Source organism: Onychomys torridus, chromosome 8 (assembly GCF_903995425.1).
Source record: "Onychomys torridus chromosome 8, mOncTor1.1, whole genome shotgun sequence".
Taxonomy (NCBI): domain Eukaryota; kingdom Metazoa; phylum Chordata; class Mammalia; order Rodentia; family Cricetidae; genus Onychomys; species Onychomys torridus.
Genome location: NC_050450.1, coordinates 8647702 through 8660829, shown reverse-complemented (window position 1 = coordinate 8660829; position 13128 = coordinate 8647702). Strand labels below are relative to the sequence as shown.

The 13128-nt window shown below is 47.2% G+C and overlaps 1 protein-coding gene across 1 annotated transcript in view; it reads left to right on the top strand.

Moving 5' to 3' along the window:
• The window catches only part of Snx29 (sorting nexin 29), a 470841-nt gene that overhangs the window by 337555 nt on the left and 120158 nt on the right, over nucleotides 1–13128 (top strand). The gene's annotated exons all lie outside the window — the stretch shown is intronic.

Sequence of the window (13128 nt, the reverse complement as noted above, 5' to 3'; positions counted from 1 at the left end):
TCCATGCATGCGCATCATAACTTTATCTTCACTTAAAAACTTTCTACACAAAACTCTAAGTTCCAAGGATTGGCAGGTAAGTAGTACACACTCTCAAGTATCTATTGCCAGGTTCAACTTTCACCAGTTCTATTTCAACTTACATTTCCTGTTTCCTCCTTCTGTGCATTGGAGTCAAATACTAAGTAGTATTTAGTCTCTGGACATCACTGTATATGTCTAAAATTTTTAAAAAGATGTAAATTCTATGCCCATCTTACTCCTTACATCCACTAAATCCTTTACTGCAGCAATTATCAGTGCTCAGAAGTCCAGCTATCTCGATTTTAAATAGGCTTTTAAAGTTTGGGATACACACAAGGCTCAGACATTGTCATCCATTGATTGTCCCTTAGGTTTCTCTCTCATGATTAAAAATGATGGAAGACAGACCTAGTTGTTCCAGCCGTTTTAGGCAGACATTCCATGTGTTGTGCAGCCATCCTGGCAATTTGATTCTGGAGATTGGCCATCCTCTCCACTTGAAATAAAATATTAACGCTTTCTTCTCCCATCGGCCTTCACCACCCATCATGCTGCCTTTGGGAGTTCGACTTTTCTCTCCTTTCTGTTGAGTCCTCCCTCTTCTCCCTTTCCCCGGTGGTAGTTTATGGTGAGTTTACAGTAGGCTTCCATCACCTCGAGTTTCCTTGATGGCATCTCTAGGTAGAGCTGTTTGACATGCTCCTCCTGTTTTCACTTTCCTTGAGCTGGCATGTGGGTCCTGATGCTTGGGATCAGTCTCATTTCTCCGATGGTGTAGCTCTGCTTAGATTGTTTCCTGTCAGTAGTCCCACAAACCCGTGATGGCAGTGGCCATCATTGCTCTCCTCGAGGTCTGTTACCATGTGTCTCCATCAGGTCAGGGGCTCCTCTCCATGCCTTTGTAGCCTTGTGACCAAGGAAGGGCGGTGGGTGGTGAGTCCAGATGTCCAGATGCTGACCTCTGTCTCCTGTGAATAGGGCAGGTCTTCATTATGCTCTTGTTTCTGTGTCTGGCTCTGAGTGTTCCAGACTTGCAGGGCTGGCTGGAGAGGGGACATGGGCAGACAGGAAGTGAGCAATGACCCATTTTAGCATAGGCTTAGGTTGAACCTGGGTAGTGTCTTTTATGCTGAGAGAGTAGTAGATGTCCACTGTTGCTGTGGATGCTTTTACAGAGAGCAGTTTTGGTGCCACATTCTCATTGTGATGGATGAAGACAGCCCCCTGTACAGATTGTGAGCTGCTGGTCTGAGTGGTTGTCACTGTCCATGTGTGTTGTGCTGCCTTTAAGCATGAGTGTCTTGTTTCATCCTCTCCATGCCTACTGGTTACCAGTTGTGACCCTCATACAACAGAAGAAGAAGTGGGTTAGAAGTGCATTGGCTTACCCACTGTCCCTCAGTGAGAAGTGGCAGAGCTGAGTCTGGTTTTAGAGAATGGGTTTTATTTATCAGTTAAAAATGCCAACCTTTTTGGACTCTTATTTTACGACTTGGGTTACTACTTTGTTAAAATGCCTGAATGGACTAGGGAGACTGCTCAATGGTTACAAGCACTTATTCTTGCAGAGAACCCAAATTTTGTTCCCAACACTCACATGGTAGTTTACAAGCATCTGTAACTCTAGTTCCAGGGAATCTGATGCCTTTTGACCTTTGAGAGCACCAGACGTGCACAGAGTGCACTTACCTGCATTTAGGCAAAACACTCATATAAACTAAACTAAATAAATATTAAAAAATTGGATGAAGCAACTAAAAGGAGGAAAGATTTATGTGGCTCACAGGTTAAGGGGATGTGGTCCATTGTAGTGGCACAGGAGGTTTGTGGCTGTGGTGGTAAGTTTGGGATGGCTGCTTACATGGCATGGGTAATAGGAAGGAGAGAGCGAGCCTGGGCTATAAACAAGAAGCTGCCACCCCCACCTAGTGACCTACTTCCTCCTGCGAGACTCGATCTAGTTCTGCAGCATCCCGAATAGCCAGGGACCAAATGCTTCCACACATGAGCCTGTGAGGCTGCTCCATAGTCAAACCACAGCATCCACAATCTCAAGCTATTGAAGGGTTAGGAGATGGCTCAGTCTGTAAAGTACTTGGCATGCAAGCAAGAGGACCTGGGTTCAGATCTCTCCAACTACATAAAGAGCTGACACAGCAGCCTGTGTCTGGAATCTGGTACTGGGGATACAGGGACAGGTGAATCCCTGGAGCTCACTGCCCAGTCAGTAAGTTCCAGGTTTAAATAAAAACAAACTGAGGAAAGTCCCTGACATTGACTTCTGATCTCCACTCTCATACATGCATGAACGTGTACACATACACACACAAGGTTGATAGTTTAAGAGGAATTCAGATGAGTATTAAGAAGAAGTTGAGAAAAGAAGATCTCTAGACCTACCCTACCCTGGCACCCTCATTTTCTGACCCATGAGCAGGAAGATTTGCTAGTTGGGTTTACTTTTCCAAGCTCCCCGCACATACTTGCACATTTCAGCAACTCCTCATCATCATTGTCTGCTGCATTGGTCTATGTATTACTTCTCCCCGTGAGACAAAGCATCTTAGAGATGTTTCTGTTTGGCTTCACACACTGATCTATTTAAGAACAGACTTATGCTCGATAGGGTGGGTGGTCCCATAGTCTAGCTGCCCAGAGCCCTACTGAAGGATTTTGAAGTTTCTCTTTTTTGCTTTTGCAATACTAGAAGAGTATTCTTGTGAGATCCTCGTTCAGATGAAAAGGCCATTTGGCAGCTGGTTGCTCAGGCAGGCCCAGAGTTCTTGCCATGCAGGGTTGTGGGGTGCTGTGAAGGCCTTCCTCTACCTGCTGCAGGACAGTTCTGAAACATCTAGGGGCTAGCACCCTGCAAGAGGCCAGGATACAGCAGGCTCCTGTGTCCTGTTGAGTGTGCCCTAGCAAAGTCACCCTCTTTTACAGATGTATCATCCCCGTGCAAAGGGTTTGGGGTCCACTCATTTCTGTCATGCTCCCTAAAGGCCCCCCTCCACCTCACACCTGAGCCCTTGCTTCCGCTGTCACCTCCTCCACCTGGGCCTCGGACTCCATCCTGTCTATCTGTTATTTCTTCAGGGAACTTTCTGGATGCCTAGTCACAGGCAGATTTCCCTTCAGCATGTTTCTATGTGTCTCTTCTCATTCCCATCCTAACAAGAGTCCTGTGAATTCATCGTTGATTGATCTCCCAAAGTAGGTACTTGGTGAATATGGGTCAGCTCATTAAATGAATGAGTGAAATGTCACTGTTGGTAAGTGGCAATGTCCACCTGGGCCCCTGTGACAGACCAGCCCACTTCTCTGTCCCTGCTGTGCTTCTCGCTCAGACCTGAATGCTGTCCTAGGCAGCTATAATCGTCATTCCCTAGAAGGGTAGCAATGGCCAGAAGACAGCAGTGAGAAAAATGGTAATTAGGAGCCTGAAGTCTGCTGGGAGGAAGTGGTGTGTTGACTCTTGACCTGTCACTGTTGCCTTAGGACTGCCCTTGTCACCTCCCAGGGCACCTGGCAGTCATAGAAGGAAGGAGGTGATTTCGTCTCTGTGTGAATTCAGCCTCTCAGCCTCTCTTGTCACCCTGTCACCCTGATGGGATGCCTCCAGGCCTTCAGACTTGACTTGTCATGCTTCAGGACTCTGCTACACTTGGAACCCATTTCCTTTCCGGCTAACTGGGAATATGGCCCAGGCCCCTTCCTAGATACCATACTCCCCAATGATTGGTGCTCAGTGCATGTCTCTCAGTTGTCATCAATGCACCTTTGTGAAGCACGTGGCCACATAGACCAGGTGACAGTTAAGAAAAAGACAAGATCTGGGGCACAGATCCCTCCCATGGGTGTCATTGACAATATTATACATTTTCAAGCTAAGTTACTCATTTGAGGGGGAAGGAATTTGACACTTGCAGGTGATTTGTCTCCTCCCTTTCTGTCTGAGGGTCATGGGTCTCATTGTAATGAGACACCATGACCAAAGCGACTTGGGGAGGAAAGGGTTTATGTGGTTCACATATCTCAAGTCATAGTCCACTAAAGAAAGCCAAGGCAAGAACCTGATGCTGGAGCTGATGCACAAGCCATGGAGGGGTGCTGCTTACTGACTTGCTTCTCATGCCTTGCTTAGCCTGCTTTCTTACAGAATCTAGGACCACCAATCCAGGAGTGGCCCCATCCACAGTGAGCTGGTCCATCCACTGTCAATCACTAATTAAGAAAATGCCCTCCAGCCTTGCCTACAGCCGATCTTATAGAGGCGTTTTCTCAATTTGAGGTTCCTGCTCCTCAGATGGCTATGGTTTGTGTCAAGTTGACATAAAACTAGCCAGCACACTTTCCCCCCTTTTTTGAAAGGGGATATATTTAAGACTGTCTTCTTCTTATTTTCCCTGCATTATAAGATATGAATGTATACTGGGGATTTCCCTTTCACTTTGGCTTGATTTGATTAGATCCTGGGAGAACAGCCCCTAGTTTGAATAATAGAAACAAAACAATAAAACTTTCTAAGATGGCAAGATGTGAGAGGACTCCTTAAATGCTGGTTTGTGTCTATATAAACTGATGACATGACCCTTCTGTGGTGTGTTTTTATTGCAGATATGAGAGAGAGGACAGACAGAGACATCTAGAACGTGTAGTAGACTGAACATGGCCAGCAGGCTGCAGGGGGTGAGGGACAAGGGCTGTCTTTCAGATGATTCCAGCTTGTGCCAAGTTGACAGTTAACACTAAGCAACACATTCCTTTCCGCCTGTGACCGCCTCATTTATAGCCAGACCACGTGTGATTTGCTGTGAGGCAAGCATCCTGTGGAGGGAGGGAACCTAGGCTATAGGTTGCTTCTGTTGACTGTTTTATGTTATGCTGACAGTCTGGTTTCAGGAACGTCAGAGCTTTTTGAAAAAGCAAGTCTCTTGAGTTTTGTGGGACCTAAGGTCTTACCTGTTTACCCCAGGCTCTTCAGAGTTCCTCATCCCTGACCAGGGCGCCAGGCTTCGTGTTCCACCCCAGCCCTTCAGTTCACATGCTTCCATTCATGCTCCCGAGGCACAGCAGCCTCTTAGGAGCCATGTCCTCTGTGATGAGACTCTCAAGGTCCCACTGTCTGCTGAGTCCGCTCCTGACCTTCCTTCTTCTGGTATTGTGCACTCAAAGGTCTTTGTTGTGAATGTTGCTGTAGCTTATTTAGTTTTGACTTTTAAACTTTTATTGTTTTTTGATCATACTGATCACTTTGTCTTAGAGTTGGAAAGGGCCCTTTGGGAGCGCCACCCTGGAGAAGGGAGACTTTCCTAAAAGCAGCTCAGGGATTCCTGCCTGCGAGGGTGACTGTGTTGGAACAGTTGGGGGCACTGGACAAAAGGGGTGCAGTAGTTGCCTTTGCTCCAGACCCCCAAAGGTGCTCCACACAGGCCTGGCCACACACAGCCTTCCCAGAAGTCCCTTCTCCAGGGACAGAGCTTCTAGGAAGGGACTCCCAACTGTTTTCTGAAAAAGGCAGGGGAAAAGCTCTGACAGTTTCTCCATGGTGATACGTTCCCTACTGGGCTCATCAGAGGCAGCTGAGCTGAGCCTCAGGGAGCATGGCCAGGGCATGTAAGGCCAGAGGAAATGAGACCACAGGTGTGACCCCAGATCACCAGGTAAGGTTGGCATTCATTCGCTGTCCCTCCTGGCCTCCTGGTGTCTTTGTCTAAAGACTGGGGCCCAGCGGTGGCAAGTTCACCGAGTTCATTTTGTTTCTCCCCCTCCTTCCCCGCTTCTGCTCTTCCTCCCCCCCCCCTCCCTGCCTTCTGCTCCTCTCCCTTCTCTCCCCCCCCCCTCCTCTTTGTTGCTTCTAGGTCCTTGTGTGCTCCTCTGTCCTCCTTTCTCTCTCCACACCTCTCTGCTCCCCTCCCCATGTCTGTCCCTCCTCTTCTCTGTTGCCATCTCTCTCTGTCTCTGTCCTCTTCACTTCCTATGTGTGTTGCCCTCCATGTTCACCTCTCTTTGGCTCTGTCTGCCCTGTGCCCCTTCCCTTTGCCATTATCCTCCTCCTCACTGTCTCTTGCTTAATGAACCTTCACAAGGCTCTGTGGTACAGTAGTAATTGCTAATTGACAGCAAACCCATACATCCTTCATGTTCTCATCTGTGATTTCTGTGGTGTATGTAGGGTCCTAGTGAAAAGGGTGTATGTGTGGGGGTCCTGGTGAAAAGAGTGTGTGTGGGGGGTCCCAGTGGAGAGGGTGTGTGTGTGGGGGGTCCCAGTGCAGAGGGTGTGTGTGTGGGGTCCCAGTGAAGAGGGTGTGTGTGTGGGGGGGTCCCAGTGAAGAGGGTATGTGTGTGGGGGATCCCAGTGAAGAGGGGGTGTTTGTGTGTGTGGGTTCCAGTGGAGAGGGGGTATGTGGGGGGTCCCAGTGAAGAGGGTATGTGGGGAGGGTCCCAGTGAAGAGGGGGTGTTTGTGTGTGTGGGTCCCAGTGGAGAGGGGGTATTTGTGTGTGGGGTCCTAGTGGAGAAGGTGTATGTGAGGGGTTCCAGTGGAGAGGGGGTGTTTGTGTGTGGGGTCCCAGTGGAGAGGGTGTGTGTGTGTGGGGGGTCCCAGTGAAGAGGGTATGTGTGTGGGGGGGTCCCATTGAAGAGGGTGTTTGTGTGGGTGGGTCCCAGTGCAGAGGGTATGTGGGGGGTCCCAGTGGAGAGGGTGTGTAGGGGGGGTCCCAGTGAAGAGGGGGTGTTTGTGTGTGCAGTCCCAGTGGAGAGGGGGTGTTTGTGTGGGGGGTCCTAGTGAAGAGGGGGTGTTTGTGTGTGGGGTCCCAGTGGAGAGGGGGTGTGTGGGGGTCCTAGTGGAGAAGGGGTGTGTGTGGGGTCCCAGTGGAGAGGGTGTGTGTGGGGGGTCCTAGTGGAGAAGGTGTGTGTGTGTGGGGGGTCCCAGTAGAGAGGGTGTGTGTGGGGGGGAACCCAGTGAAGAAGGTGTGTGTGGGGAGGAACCCAGTGAAGAGGGTGTGGTTTTCTCAGCTTCTGTTAACCCCTCTATAGACTCTTCCCTGCCCATCCCTGTGAGCTAGCCTGGGTCCTGACCTGTATGGTTGATGGGCTTTGTGTGGCAATGTTTGTTACTCTGAGTTGTCACTTCATGTCTGCATTTCCTTTTTACCCTGTGGACTGAGAGCTTTTGTGTGACAAGGGCTATGTCTTCATGAGCCTCTTCTCAGAGCCTGGAGCATGTGTCATGGAGCTGTGGCCACACACCTATGGTAGCTATGGTAACACCACTAACCAGGGCCTTCCATTATCCAGGAAAGTGGCCTCCTGTCCTGCCAGATAATAGACTTTAATAATCCCTACTGTGAGCAGCCTGAGGTTTGCACAGATGTCTTTCCTCTGCTGTTGAGATGTTCCAGCTGATGTGAGAGAAAGATGATTAATTTAAAGTTCAGAGATGAGAGAGATGGGTGGACCCATCCCACAGTTTGTAATCAGGGTCACATTAAAGTGGGCCCATCTCTGCCTCTTTTAAAATTTCAGAGGGACTCACCTTGTGTTGGAGCTGATGCTGTTTGAGGACAGGAGATTAATAAGAAATTTACTTCTCAGTCTTGTGGCAGTTGGCAAATCTCTAATGGCCAAATTGTCTGTGATCCCCTTGTGGCTCTGAATAGCACATCCAGGTTATAAGAGGTTTTTGAATTCTGCACTTGGACATGTGTGTTTTAACTGTCTGCTGTCATGCATGTTATTCTGAAAAATGCTGTTGAGAGGCTTTTAAAAGTGATCCCACATAGAAGTTAACACAAATACTAGTTTTTGACCCAAAATCATCTGTGGAAATGCTTGCAGGACCGTCTCTAAATTTCTCCATGCAAGGAATAAAAGCTCCTTCTTGGGTACAGCTTTGTTTTTCTGATGGACAGTTGAGTTGGTGGTGCCGTGACTTTAGCATACATGTCGATGCACCATGGGCCAGAAGATATTCCTGGCCTTCCTTTCCTGAATCCCATGATGAACTCTAGTTTCTGGTGTTTGCTTATCAGCCTCAGGAGATGGTTGCTGCTGGGGGCTGTGGCAGGTGCGTGGACCCTGGCCACTAAAGGCTTACAGGTATAGAGCCTTGGAAATGTGGTCAGTGTCATGTGTCTGCTGGCACATGGTCACTTCAGTGCTAGCTTGCCCGGGCACAGTCAGTAAACCCTGGCAGGGAACAGCATCACAGAGCTATGTCAGCCCGTGCTCTGCGGTGACCTCAGCAGAGTGAAGGGGGGAAATGTTTGCTCTGGTTTATGCTCTTGTCAGTCACTCACACTTCGAATGTGAGTGTGAGGCACATGGACCTGGGAGATATAATCTGTGCCCTGGGGCGGGGAGCGGGGCTGGTCAAGGAGGTCCGGAATATGTATTGTCTGATGTGCTTGGCATGGACACAGGCCAGACCAGAACAGCCTGAGAGCATTCCTGCCACTGATTCTGAGGAACGTGGGCCAGGATTATTATTAGGCTCATGTTTCCTCAGGATCCTGTGTTTTCCTGACTTCTGCTCCAGCAAAGGTTCATATGTGCTTGAGTCAGGTTGCTGCTTAACACCCACCTAGCAGCAAGAGGACAGAGAACTGCAGACAAAATGCTTCTGGAATTCACTGGTCCCAGGATCTTCATTTGTTTACCCTCAAGGCCTGCCTGAAAGGCACCTGCCCCCCCCCCCCCCCCCCCCCCCGTCCCTGGGTTCCCTGTGACCTAGGTGCATTGATGTGGTCACCCAGAAACGTGAGCTCCTGTCACAGTCATGCCTCTGTCAGTGGTTCTTAAGTAATGGAATTTTCCCAAGCGCCTTCCCTGAGAAGATTCCTCCCAGAGTCCTGGGGAAGACACTACATCTAGCCGGGGCAGGGGAGGGCATTATCTGAGGGAAAAGAATCTGTGTACACCATGCTCTTTTGTCTGTTACTTTACTTCTCTGAGACAAAATTCTATCTATACAGCTTTAGTTTCATCCTGACTCTCAGTTCCTCTCTGCCCCCTCGTAACCCTAGTAATAACTAAGCTCTTACACTTTTGATGTCATCTTCATCCCCTGTTCCTTCGTCCTCCATCTTTCCTTCCTCTCCTCCTCTCTTGATCTGATTCACTTGCAATCTACAAGAAACTTTTCTTTGCTCCTCACCCCTTAGCCTGAGCCATTCTGCCTTACCATCTACAGAATCTCTTCTGTCCTCCTCTGGCCACATGGCTCTGCTCTGCCCAGGAATCCTGCGCGATCCTTCACTCCACCTGGATATGCAAAAAACATCCTTTTTTTGAGTCAATTTGCTCTGGAATGCTATTTTCCTGTCCAGGGAAGGGAGATCTGAGCTTAATTTGTACCAGAAGCAAAGCTATGCATCTACAGCCCACCTGTCTCCTAGGCCCAGCAGGGGTGTTAAGTTACCTAGTGGATCATCAGTAGGTTTGAAAAGCTTACACTGTTTTCCAAAACAGCCCAATAGTATATGGGCCCACAAGAATTTCATAGCAGAAGACAGCTGAAATATTAAAAACTGAATAACACCAAATATTCCTCGATAAGTGGCTTCCTCTAGAAAAATGCCTTGAAATTTCTAGGTATAGCTTTAATATACAGCTGAATCTCTATAATATATTCTTGTGGTCTGCAAGACTTAAGTACGCTCTGACCTCACTGTCTTCCATTGAAACTGCACTGGGACTCCAACCCCACATCTGCCACTGGCAGCTATTGCTGTGATCACACCTGACTAGTGTGTGTTGCTGGCATGTAGGTTTCTTAGCATGGTGTTAGTGTAGAGAGAAGGTCCCAAGACTGAGGAGACTCCATGGCACTCCTGTGGGGCTGACCTGGGTTTACCTCTTCTCTAGGGGTCAGCTCCTGCTGTGCCCTTGACCATTGTCATTCTGAAATGTGGCCTCTCCTAAGCTTGCCTGCCTGAGTCAACCATCTTTCTGGCCAAGACATGTCCATCTTCTCCCTGATTTTTCCCTGCATGGTTGTACTTGTGCAATCCCCTTACTTGATGCATTTCTTTCTCTGTGTTAGTCAAATGCATTGTGGTTAACCACACCTCCCCACCAGGACCTTGTACAGTTGTTGTTTTGTTTTCTTTGAGACAGGGTTTCTCTGTGTAGCTTTGGTGCCTGGTCTTGCTCTGTAGACCAGACTGGCCTCGAACTCACAGAGGTCTGCCTGGCTCTACCTCCTGAGTGCTAGGATTAAAGGGGTGCACCACCACTGCCTGGCCCTTATACAGTTTTTAAAAACATTTCTTCCTTAAAAAAGAACAAAACAGGGGTTGGGGATTTAGCTCAGTGGTAGGGTTCGATCCTCTGCTTCCCCCCCCCAAAAAAAGAACAAAACAAAGACAAAAAAATAAACAAACAAACAACAAAAAAAAAAACTTTCTTGAAAAGCTAAAATCCCAACTTGCTTTGTTAGTTAAGCTTGTTAGACCAAGAAACGAGCAGTTTGACCATCATGCTGTGACTCTTTTGGGTAATTCTGGGAGGCTTCCTCACCTCCCCAGTGTGAGCATACATCATCTTCTGGTCAAATCTTAGCCCTGATTCCACTTTGTGTTGTGTGGAGTGTGATCCTCCTGCCTCCACCCTGCACAACCCAGGGTGTGCCTATTCTGCTTCTGCTTTTCCTCTAGGAGGCAAGAAGTCTAGGGGAGCACCTGGGAGTAGATGCATCTTGCTGAAAGGATCCCTGATTTAGGTCAGAAAGTCAAATCCCTGGTTCCCAGATGTATTTTTCAGTAAGAGGTCACCATCTCCATACTGTCTACTGCCATCATTTGGGACCCATGTCCATTGCCCTGTGAGGTCTGAACTGCTGTGTAGGTTTCTGGTGGAGATGATTTTGTTGTCTAGAGCTTGAATGGAACACTCCCAAATACTATAAAACAAAATATTGCCAGTTGACAAACTCAGAAAGATCCCAGCTCCATTTATTCATTCATCCATTCATTTATTTATTTATTTATTTATTTATTTGTTTGTTTGTTTATTTATTTATCTATCTATTTATTTATTTACGTACTTACTTACTTGTTTGTTTGTTTGTTTGTTTGTTTATTTATTTATTTATTTATCTGATAAAATGGTTTTCTTCATTTCTCCTGTTGAGGAGTATCACTGTTATGGCCAGCATGAGTATGTATGCCCAGTGTGGGTCACTATCCCATCCTGGGAGAGCCAAGCTCACAGCCAGTGCTTTCTGCCCATGCTCTCATTTCTTAGTGGTGTGTGTGTGTGTGAGAGAGAGAGAGAGAAAGAGAGAGAGAGAGAGAGGGCGCACGAGAGAGCGAGCAAGCGCGAGCGAGCCAGCCTAGGACATTGAAAGGAAAGCACTCTGACACTAAGCTGCATTTGTTTAGCTTGCCTTGAGCTCACTTTGTAGCCCAGGCTAAGCCTTGAATATGTGATTACCTTGTCTTAGCCTCCTAACTGGAGGTCTGGTCAGAAAACCTTACTTAAAACTTTATTGAAAAACATTTATGAATACTTAAAGATAGAAATTATAGTCATAAGGAGTATGATAATGCTACTTATACTCTGTAATTTTTTTTCTAGAGATTGATTAACTTTGAAATGTGAAAAATTATGTGGAGTTGTAGTGCATCATGTATACTTGTGTACAGAAAAGCATGTACTGTGGGAAATATTATATTGGGTTTGTTTCAAACTTAATCTGGCAGCTACCAGGACAGGACTGACTCTCGCCCTCCTCTGGCCTCTTGCTGTTGCTGGACTTTCCAAGCCTTCCTTTACACCTGCTCTGGTTGTTCCTGTTCCCAAAGCTTTCCTTCTCTACGCTTTGTCTCATAAAACAATCATGTTTTCAAATTTCTTCCAAACAGCACAATATAAAAAAATATATTTTGAAAGAATTTCAGTAATACTCATGTTATTTACAGGGCAGAACACAGGTCTCTCTTCCAGTGACCTTGCTGTGGAAACTTGAGTACATATCCTTCTGGGTATCGTTTATACACACACATTTCATAGACTTAAATGCATATAAGATATGCTTGTCTATTTTAACATCCGTGGGATAATTTATGAATTCAGATTGTTCTGAGACTTTTCCGTCTCCATTCATGAACATGTCTGACTCCTTCCTCTTGTGCTTCTGACGTACCCTTCAAGGTCCGAGCCCGTCCTCTGAGGCAGACCCAGTGGCCTGGCTAGTGCTGCCTTGTGCTGCTTTTGTTCCAGCATACCTCCTCCTAATATTCAGTATTCTTATCAACAGATCTTTTGGCTTTCCTGGGAGATAACCAAACCTGTAAAAGTGGGAATGGTGACCACACTCCTGCCTGCAATAAAGAGTAGCTTTTATTGGGCATTTTTGTGCCCTGCAACCCATTCCAAGTGCTGCAATGTGAGACAGACATTGTCACTTCTACTTAGAGAACATGAAGGCCATGGTGCCCCATTTGCTGACTAGTGAGGAGGGAGCCAACAGGTCTTTTGCTTTTCCAAAGCTGTCCTTATATTTATATATGACTGGGGAGAGTGATGTGAGGTTCAGATTTACAGAGAACGCCTTCCAGTCAGCCACGTGGAAGGTGGAATGTACTTGATCACAGCTTTCAGGCTGCTCTCTCTTCATGGCCTTTATTGTCACTCAACACAGGATTGGTTGTTTGTCTCTTCTCTACTTGGCTGAGCTCCCGGTGCCTGCTGTGGGCTATTAAATATTTATTGAACCGGTGACTACTAGTTCCCACTTCTTACCAAGCATCCTCACTCTTGATGCCCAGAGCATCCTCACTGAATTTGACCAAAACTTAAGATTCCAGTCCTGCTCTGTGTATCAGTCTCAAGCTGACCATGTTGTTGTTATTGTTGGTTTTTTTTTTTTTTTTAAACTTGCTGTCAAGTGTGTGGAGGATTGCAGAAGTATCACCCACCCCAGATTTCTTTGATAATTGAACTGAAACAGTTACCAGTTTGAATAGGAAGTTCTCTCTCAGTTCAAGAGGAACTTGAACATTTTCCAGTTGCTTTCAGAAAAGACAGAGCTCAGCAGAGAAGCTAGCAGAGTTGGAAGGGATGGAGAATGGAAACTTGTCCGCCCTGACGGTGCGTATCAGGAG